This window comes from Oncorhynchus mykiss, unplaced genomic scaffold (assembly GCF_013265735.2).
Source record: "Oncorhynchus mykiss isolate Arlee unplaced genomic scaffold, USDA_OmykA_1.1 un_scaffold_120, whole genome shotgun sequence".
Lineage (NCBI taxonomy): Eukaryota > Metazoa > Chordata > Actinopteri > Salmoniformes > Salmonidae > Oncorhynchus > Oncorhynchus mykiss.
This window is the reverse complement of record NW_023493661.1, coordinates 1,355,303-1,366,407: the sequence shown is the minus strand read 5'-3', so window position 1 is coordinate 1,366,407 and position 11,105 is coordinate 1,355,303.

The following is an 11,105-nucleotide window of genomic DNA, read 5'->3' as shown; positions in this document are numbered from 1 at the left end:
TCTGTCTGAGAAGTAGTTGGTGAACCAGGCGAGGCAATCATTTGAGAAACCAAGGCTGTCGAGTCTGCCGATGAGGATGTGGTGATTGACAGAGTCGAAAGCCTTGGCCAGATCAATGAAGACGGCTGCACAGTATTGTTTCTTATCGATGGCGGTTATGATGTCGTTTAGGACCTTGAGCGTGGCTGAGATGCACCCGTGACCAGCTCTGAAACCAGATTGCATAGCAGAGAAGGTATGGTGGGATTCAAAATGGTTGGTAATCTGTTTGTTAACTTGGCTTTCGAAGACCTTAGAAAGGCATGGTGGGATAGATATAGGTCTGTAGCAGTTTGGGTCTAGAGTGCCCCCCCCCTTTGAAGAGGGGGATGACCGCAGCAGCTTTCCAATCTTTGGGGATCTCAGACGATACAAAAGAGAGGTTGACCAGGCTAGTAATAGGGGTGGCAACAATTTCAGCAGATAATTTTAGAAAGAAAGGGTCCAGATTGTCTAGCCCGGCTGATTTGTAGGGGTCCAGATGTTGCAGCTCTTTCAGAACATCAGCTTTTTGGGAGAAGGAGAAATGGGGAAGGCTTGGGCGAGTTGCTGTGGGGGGTGCAGTGCTGTTGACCGGGGTAGGAGTAGCCAGGTGGAAAGCATGGCCAGCCGTAGAAAAATGCTTATTGAAATTCTCAATTATGGTGGATTTATCAGTGGTGACAGTGTTTCCTATCTTCAGTGCAGTGGGAAGCTGGGAGGAGGGGTTCTTATTCTCCATGGACTTTAGAGTGTCCCAGAACCTTTTTTAAGTTTGTGTTGCAGGAAGCAAATTTCTGCTTGAAAAAGCTAGCCTTGGCTTCTCTAACTGCCTGTGTATAATGGTTTCTAGCTTCCCTGAACAGATGCATATCACGGGGGCTGTTCGATGCGAATGCAGAACGCCACAGGATGTTTTTTGTGCTGGTTAAGGGCTGGAGAGAACCAAAGGCTATATCTGTTCCTGGTTCTAACTTTCTTGAATGAGGCATGCTTATTTAAGATGGTGAGGAAGGCATTTAAAAATAAAAATCATAATAATAAGTCAAGCAGCAACAACAGTTTATTAAAGTCTTTAATACGCCAAGCCATTTATATCTGAATGAGGCGCGTTTACCTCTCTGTGTCTCGCAGTTCTGTTTCTGGTCGCCTGGCTCGGCCACAGCTGTCGGCATGGCAACCTCACCTACACACCACACCAGACAGAGGAAGTGAGAGAGTTTACTCTGGGACCTGGCATCACCGGGTACAGAAACACAACCACTAGAACAGACAGACGGCGTCACCGGGTATAGAAACACAACCGCTAGAACAGACAGGTGCTGTCACCAGGTATAGAAACAAAACCACTAGAACAGACAGATTGTATCATTGAAACACAACCACTAGAACAGACAGATGGCATCACCGGGTGTAGAAACAAAACCACTAGAACAGACAGATGGTATCATAGAAACACAACCGCTAGAACAGACAGATGGCATCACCGGGTATAGAAACAAAACCACTAGAACAGACAGATGGCATCATAGAAACACAACCGCTAGAACAGACAGATGGCATCACCGGGTATAGAAACACAACCACTAGAACAGACAGATGGCGTCACCGGTTATAGAAAGACAACCACTAGAACAGACAGACGGCATCATAGAAACACAACCACTAGAACAGACAGAAGGCATCATAGAAACACAACCACTAGAACAGACAGACGGCATCACCGGGTATAGAAACACAACCACTAGAACAGACAGACGGCATCATAGAAACACAACCACTAGAACAGACAGACGGCATCATAGAAACACACCCACTAGAACAGACAGACAGCATCATAGAAACACAACCACTAGAACAGACAGACGGTATCATAGAAACACAACCACTAGAACAGACAGACGGCATCATAGAAACACAACCACTAGAACAGACAGACGGCATCATAGAAACACATCCACTAGAAAAGACAGACGGCATCACCAGGTATAGAAACACAACCACTAGAACAGACAGATGGTATCATAGAAACACAACCGCTAGAACAGACAGATGGCATCACCGGGTATAGAAACAAAACCACTAGAACAGACAGATGGTATCATAGAAACACAACCGCTAGAACAGACAGATGGCATCACCGGGTATAGAAACAAAACCACTAGAACAGACAGATGGTATCATAGAAACACAACCACTAGAACAGACAGATGGCATCACCGGGTATAGAAACACAACCACTAGAACAGACAGATGGCGTCACCGGTTATAGAAAGACAACCACTAGAACAGACAGACGGCATCATAGAAACACAACCACTAGAACAGACAGATGGCATCATAGAAACACAACCACTAGAACAGACAGACGGCATCATAGAAACACAACCACTAGAACAGACAGACGGTATCATAGAAACACAACCACTAGAACAGACAGACGGCATCATAGAAACACAGCCACTAGAACAGACAGACGGCATCATAGAAACACACCCACTAGAACAGACAGACGGCATCACCAGGTATAGAAACACACCCACTAGAACAGACAGACGGCATCATAGAAACACAACGACTAGAAGCACCTGTTCTAAACTCCTCACCAGTCTGTATGTCCACATTAAAGTTGGGTGACTCTGGGACCTCACCAGGTATAGAAACACAACGACTAGAAGCACCTGTTCTAAACTCCTTACCAGTCTGTATGTCCACATCAAAGTGGAGTGACTCTGGGACCTCACCAGGTATAGAAACACAACGTCTAGAAGCACCTGTTCTAAACTCCTCACCAGTCTGTGTGTGCACATTAAAGTTGGGTGACTCTGGGACCTCACCAGGTATAGAAACACAACGACTAGAAGCACCTGTTCTAAACTCCTTACCAGTCTGTATGTCCACATCAAAGTGAAGTGACTCTGGGACCTCACCAGGTATAGAAACACAACGACTAGAAGCACCTGTTCTAAACTCCTTACCAGTCTGTATGTCCACATTACAGTGGAGTGACTCTGGGACCTCACCAGGTATAGAAACACAACGACTAGAAGCACCTGTTTCTAAACTCCTTACCCGTCTGTCTGTATGTCCACATTAAAGTGGAGTGACTCTGGGACCTCACCAGGTATAGAAACACAACGACTAGAAGCACCTATTCTAAACTCCTTACCTGTCTGTATGTCCACAGTAAAGTGGAGTGACTCTGGGACCTCACCAGGTATAGAAACACAACGACTAGAAGCACCTGTTCTAAACTCCTTACCAGTCTGTATGTCCACATTAAAGTGGAGTGACTCTGGGACCTCACCAGGTATAGAAACACAACGACTAGAAGCACCTGTTCTAAACTCCTTACCTGTCTGTATGTCCACATTAAAGTGGAGTGACTCTGGGACCTCACCAGGTATAGAAACACAACGACTAGAAGCACCTGTTCTAAACTCCTTACCTGTCTGTATGTCCACATTAAAGTGGAGTGACTCTGGGACCTCACCAGGTATAGAAACACAACGACTAGAAGCACCTGTTCTAAACTCCTTACCAGTCTGTATGTCCACATTAAAGTGGAGTGACTCTGGGACCTCACCAGGTATAGAAACACAACGACTAGAAGCACCTGTTCTAAACTCCTTACCTGTCTGTATGTCCACATTAAAGTGGAGTGACTCTGGGACCTCACCAGGTATAGAAACACAACGACTAGAAGCACCTATTCTAAACTCCTTACCTGTCTGTATGTCCACATTAAAGTGGAGTGACTCTGGGACCTCACCAGGTATAGAAACACAACGTCTAGAAGCACCTGTTCTAAACTCCTTACCTGTCTGTATGTCCACATTAAAGTGGAGTGACTCTGGGACCTCACCAGGTATAGAAACACAACGTCTAGAAGCACCTGTTCTAAACTCCTTACCAGTCTGTATGTCCACATTAAAGTGGAGTGACTCTGGGACCTAACCAGGTATAGAAACACAACGACTAGAAGCACCTGTTCTAAACTCCTTACCTGTCTGTATGTCCACATTAAAGTGGAGTGACTCTGGGACCTCACCAGGTATAGAAACACAACGTCTAGAAGCACCTGTTCTAAACTCCTTACCTGTCTGTATGTCCACATTAAAGTGGAGTGACTCTGGGACCTCACCAGGTATAGAAACACAACGACTAGAAGCACCTGTTCTAAACTCCTCACCTGTCTGTATGTCCACATTAAAGTGGAGCGACTCTGGGACCTCACCAGGTATAGAAACACAACGACTAGAAGCACCTGTTCTAAACTCCTTACCAGTCTGTATGTCCAAAGTAAAGTGGAGTGACTCTGGGACCTCACCAGGTATAGAAACACAACGACTAGAAGCACCTGTTCTAAACTCCTTACCAGTCTGTATGTCCACATTAAAGTGGAGTGACTCTGGGACCTCACCAGGTATAGAAACACAACGACTAGAAGCACCTGTTCTAAACTCCTTACCTGTCTGTATGTCCACATTAAAGTGGAGTGACTCTGGGACCTCACCAGGTATAGAAACACAACGACTAGAAGCACCTGTTTCTAAACTCCTTAACTGTCTGTATGTCCACAGTAAAGTGGAGTGACTCTGGGACCTCACCAGGTATAGAAACACAACGACTAGAAGCACCTGTTCTAAACTCCTTACCTGTCTGTATGTCCACATTAAAGTGGAGTGACTCTGGGACCTCACCAGGTATAGAAACACAACGACTAGAAGCACCTGTTCTAAACTCCTTACCTGTCTGTATGTCCACAGTAAAGTGGAGTGACTCTGGGACCTCAACAGATATAGAAACACAACGACTAGAAGCACCTGTTCTAAACTCCTTACCTGTCTGTATGTCCACAGTAAAGTGGAGTGACTCTGGGACCTCACCAGGTATAGAAACACAACGACTAGAAGCACCTGTTCTAAACTCCTTACCTGTCTGTATGTCCACATTAAAGTGGAGTGACTCTGGGACCTCACCAGGTATAGAAACACAACGTCTAGAAGCACCTGTTCTAAACTCCTTACCTGTCTGTATGTCCACATTAAAGTGGAGTGACTCTGGGACCTCACCAGGTATAGAAACACAACGACTAGAAGCACCTGTTCTAAACTCCTCACCTGTCTGTATGTCCACATTAAAGTGGAGCGACTCTGGGACCTCACCAGGTATAGAAACACAACGACTAGAAGCACCTGTTCTAAACTCCTTACCAGTCTGTATGTCCACAGTAAAGTGGAGTGACTCTGGGACCTCACCAGGTATAGAAACACAACGACTAGAAGCACCTGTTCTAAACTCCTTACCAGTCTGTATGTCCACATTAAAGTGGAGTGACTCTGGGACCTCACCAGGTATAGAAACACAACGACTAGAAGCACCTGTTCTAAACTCCTTACCTGTCTGTATGTCCACATTAAAGTGGAGTGACTCTGGGACCTCACCAGGTATAGAAACACAACGACTAGAAGCACCTGTTTCTAAACTCCTTACCTGTCTGTATGTCCACAGTAAAGTGGAGTGACTCTGGGACCTCACCAGGTATAGAAACACAACGACTAGAAGCACCTGTTCTAAACTCCTTACCTGTCTGTATGTCCACATTAAAGTGGAGTGACTCTGGGACCTCACCAGGTATAGAAACACAACAACTAGAAGCACCTGTTCTAAACTCCTTACCTGTCTGTATGTCCACATTAAAGTGTAGTAACTCTGGGACCTCAACAGGTATAGAAACACAACGACTAGAAGCACCTGTTCTAAACTCCTTACCTGTCTGTATGTCCACAGTAAAGTGTAGTAACTCTGGGACCTCACCAGGTATAGAAACACAACGACTAGAAGCACCTGTTCTAAACTCCTTACCTGTCTGTATGTCCACATTAAAGTGGAGTGACTCTGGGACCTCACCAGGTATAGAAACACAACGACTAGAAGCACCTGTTTCTAAACTCCTTACCAGTCTGTATGTCCACATTAAAGTGGAGTGACTCTGGGACCTCACCAGGTATAGAAACACAACGACTAGAAGCACCTGTTTCTAAACTCCTCACCTGTCTGTATGTCCACATTAAAGTGGAGTGACTCTGGGACCTCACCAGGTATAGAAACACAACGACTAGAAGCACCTGTTCTAAACTCCTTACCTGTCTGTATGTCCACAGTAAAGTGGAGTGACTCTGGGACCTCACCAGGTATAGAAACACAACGACTAGAAGCACCTGTTCTAAACTCCTTACCAGTCTGTATGTCCACATTAAAGTCCAGGTCAAACAGAGCATCTGAAACGGGAGAAAAATGCTTTGAGTCAATCAGCCAGTCACTGTGTGTGTGTGTGTGTGTGTGTGTGTGTGTGTGTGTGTGTGTGTGTGTGTGTGTGTGTGTGTGTGTGTGTGTGTGTGTGTGTGTGTGTGTGTGTGTGTGTGTGTGTGTGTGTGTGAGATATGTGGAACTAAACGTTTTGTAATGAACAGTTCTCCTTTATAGAACAGTGTTTGGCTGCAGGGGTTAACAGTGTCTGTGTCTGTGTCTGTGTCTGTGTCTGTGTCTGTGTCTGTGTCTGTGTGTGTGTGTGTGTGTGTGTGTGTGTGTGTGTGTGTGTGTGTGTGTGTGTGTGTGTGTGTGTGTGTGTGTGTGTGTGTAACTTACCATTGAAGTCAAAAGGAAAATCCTCGTGTTCCAGAAAGCCATCCAGGTCTAATTCTGAGAAACAGGAAGAAAACAGCAGTCAAACAGACAATCACCTTCCCTGGTTCTGACTAAACAGCCAATCACCTTCCCTGGTTCTGACTAAACAGGCAATCACCTTCCCTGGTTCTGACTAAACAGCCAATCACCTTCCCTGGTTCTGACTAAACAGCCAATCACCTTCCCTGGTTCTGACTAAACAGCCAATCACCTCCCCCGGCTGTGACTAAACAGCCAATCACCTTCCCTGGTTCTGACTAAACAGCCAATCACCTTCCCTGGTTCTGACTAAACAGCCAATCACCTTCCCCGGCTGTGACTAAACAGCCAATCACCTTCCCGGCTGTGACTAAACAGCCAATCACCTTCCCTGGTTCTGACTAAACAGCCAATCACCTTCCCCGGCTGTGACTAAACAGCCAATCACCTTCCCTGGTTCTGACTAAACAGCCAATCACCTTCCCTGGTTCTGACTAAACAGCCAATCACCTTCCCTGGTTCTGACTAAACAGCCAATCACCTTCCCTGGTTCTGACTAAACAGCCAATCACCTTCCCTGGTTCTGACTAAACAGCCAATCACCTTCCCGGCTGTGACTAAACAGCCAATCACTTTACCTGGCTGTGACTAAACAGCCAATCACTTTACCTGGCTGTGACTAAACAGCCAATCACCTTCCCTGGTTCTGACTAAACAGCCAATCACCTTCCCTGGTTCTGACTAAACAGCCAATCACCTTCCCTGGTTCTGACTAAACAGCCAATCACCTTCCCTGGTTCTGACTAAACAGCCAATCACCTTCCCTGGTTCTGACTAAACAGCCAATCACCTTCCCTGGTTCTGACTAAACAGCCAATCACCTTCCCTGGTTCTGACTAAACAGCCAATCACCTTCCCTGGTTCTGACTAAACAGCCAATCACCTCCCCGGCTGTGACTAAACAGCCAATCATTTTACCTGGCTGTGACTAAACAGCCAATCACTTTACCTGGCAGTGACTAAACAGCCAATCACCTTCCCTGGTTCTGACTAAACAGCCAATCACCTTCCCTGGTTCTGACTAAACAGCCAATCACCTTCCCTGGTTCTGACTAAACAGCCAATCACCTTCCCTGGTTCTGACTAAACAGCCAATCACCTCCCCGGCTGTGACTAAACAGCCAATCATTTTACCTGGCTGTGACTAAACAGCCAATCACCTCCCTGGCAGTGACTAAACAGGAAGTGAAGTGAATATTATAACAACAACTATATCCGTTCCCTCATGAGTGAAAGGTTCTTGGGGCGCCCGAAAAGACACCTTTCCAAGGTGAGCAGGACTATTAGGAGATGGAGACACAAACGAAGTCGGGAGAAGAGGAATATTGGGACAGGGAGACAGGAAGGTTGATTTATCAGGAGGAGGAATAGAGGAGGAGGAGGAATATTGGGACAGGGATACAGGAAGGTGGATTTATCAGGAGGAGGAATAGAGGAAGAGGAGGAATATTGGGACAGGGAGACAGGAAGGTGGATTTATCAGGAGGAGGAATAGAGGAGGAGGAGGAATATTGGGACAGGGATACAGGAAGGTGGATTACTGGAGGAGGAATAGAAGGGAGAGGAGGAATATTGGGACAGGGAGACAGGAAGGTGGATTTATCAGGAGGAGGAATAGAGGAGGAGGAGGAATATTGGGACAGGGATACAGGAAGGTGGATTTCTGGAGGAGGAATAGAGGAAGAGGAGGAATATTGGGACAGGGATACAGGAAGGTGGATTACTAGAGGAGGAATAGAGGAGGAGGAGGAATATTGGGACAGGGAGACAGGAAGGTGGATTTCTGGAGGAGGAATAGAGGAGGACGAGGAATATTGGGACAGGGATACAGGAAGGTGGATTACTAGAGGAGGAATAGAGGAGGAGGAATATTGGGACAGGGATACAGGAAGGTGGATTACTAGAGGAGGAATAGAGGAGGAGGAGGAATATTGGGACAGGGAGACAGGAAGGTGGATTTATGAGGAGGAGGAATAGAGTGTTACGGTGCAGAGTTGAGGGACTTAACGTCCTCTAATCATGTTCATCAACACTATGTCCTGTATAGAAGAACAGTTCCCTTTATAGAACAGTGTTTGGCTGCAGGGGTTAACAGTGTGTGTGTGTGTGTGTGTGTGTGTGTGTGTGTGTGTGTGTGTGTGTGTGTGTGTGTGTGAGATATGTGGAACTAAACGTTTTGTAATGAACAGTTCTCCTTTATAGAACAGTGTTTGGCTGCAGGGGTTAACAGTGTGTGTGTGTGTGTGTGTGTGTGTGTGTGTGTGTGTGTGTGTCTGTGTGTGTGTGTGTGTGTGTGTGTGTGTGTGTGTGTGTGTGTGTGTGTGTGTGTGTGTGTGTGTGTGTGTGTGTGTGTGTGTGTGTGTGTGTGTGAGATATGTGGAACTAAACGTTTTGTAATGAACAGTTCTCCTTTATAGAACAGTGTTTGGGGGGGACTGCTGCTGATTGGAGGACGGCTCGTAAAAATGGCTGGAACGGAGCGAATGGAATGGCATCAAACCACGGAAACCATGGAAACCATGTGTTTGATACCATTCCACCTCGTCCTCTCCAGCCATTACCACAAGCCCGTCCTCCCAAATTAAAGTGCCACCAACCTCCTGTGGTTTGGGTGCAGGGGTTGTGTGTGAGTGAGTTATCAGAACCAAACGTTTCTGAACATTGTCCTTTGTAGAACAGTGTTATGTTGCACGGTTACCTGGTAGCCCTATAACTACCAAGGTAATTGTTGCACGGTTACCTGGTAGCCCTATAACTACCAAGGTAATTGTTGCACGGTTACCTGGTAGCCCTATAACTACCAAGGTAATTGTTGCACGGTTACCTGGTAGCCCTATAACTACCAAGGTAATTGTTGCACGGTTACCTGGTAGCCCTATAACTACCAAGGTAATTGTTGCATGGTTACCTGAGTCCTATAAACTACCAAGGTAATTGTTGCACGGTTACCTGAGTCCTATAAACTACCAAGGTAATTGTTGCATGGTTACCTGAGTCCTATAAACTACCAAGGTAATTGTTGCATGGTTACCTGAGCTCTATAACTACCAAGGTAATTGTTGCATGGTTACCTGAGTCCTATAAACTACCAAGGTAATTGTTGCACGGTTACCTGAGTCCTATAAACTACCAAGGTAATTGTTGCACGGTTACCCGAGTCCTATAAACTACCAAGGTAACTTTAGTCAACTCTTGAGTTAAATTCAGGATAACTGGTACCACAAAAGTGGTTCACCATTTAGCCAGGTAATGGCAACGAATCCTTCAGAACAAACCTGCTCTGGGGACAGCTAACAGGGCTAACAGGTGTTGGGGATGAATCAGAATAGTTGGGTAACATAGATAAGATGTTAACAGAGCTAACAGGGCTAACAGAGCTAACAGAGCTAACAAAGCTAACAAAGCTAACAGGGTAACAGAGCTAACAAGGCTAACAGGGCTAACAGAGCTAACAGAGCTAACAAAGCTAACAGGGCTAACAGGGCTAACAGAGATAACAGGGCTAACAGGGCATAGAGATAACAGGGCTAACAGGGCTAACAGAGCTAACAGGGCTAACAGAGCTAACAGAGCTAACAGAGATAACAGGCTAGTCCAGGGTAACTATGTCTATGTAGAACAGTGTTTAGTCCAGGGTAACTATATATCTGTGTTAGTCCAGGGTAACTATATCTCTGTGTTAGTCCGGGGTAACTATATCTCTGTGTTAGTCCAGGGTAACTATATCTCTGTGTTAGTCCAGGGTAACTATATCTCTGTGTTAGTCCAGGGTAACTATATCTCTGTGTTAGTCCAGGGTAACTATATCTCTGTGTTAGTCCAGGGTAACTATATCTCTGTAGATCAGTGTTTAGTCCAGGGTAACTATATCTCTGTGTTAGTCCAGGGTAACTATATATCTGTGTTAGTCCAGGGTAACTATATCTCTGTGTTAGTGCAGGGTAACTATATCTCTGTGTTAGTCCAGGGTAACTATATCTCTGTGTTAGTCCAGGGTAACTATATCTCTGTGTTAGTCCAGGGTAACTATATCTCTGTAGATCAGTGTTTAGTCCAGGGCAATTATATCTCTGTGTTAGTCCAGGGTAACTATATCTCTGTGTTAGTCCAGGGTAACTATATCTCTGTAGATCCGTGTTTAGTCCAGGGTAACTATATCTCTGTGTTAGTCCAGGGTAACTATATCTCTTTGTTAGTCCAGGGTAACTATATCTCTGTGTTAGTCCAGGGTAACTATATCTCTGTGTTAGTCCAGGGTAACTATATCTCTGTGTTAGTCCAGGGTAACTATATCTCTGTAGATCCGTGTTTAGTCCAGGGTAACTATATCTCTGTGTTAGTCCAGGGTAATTATATCT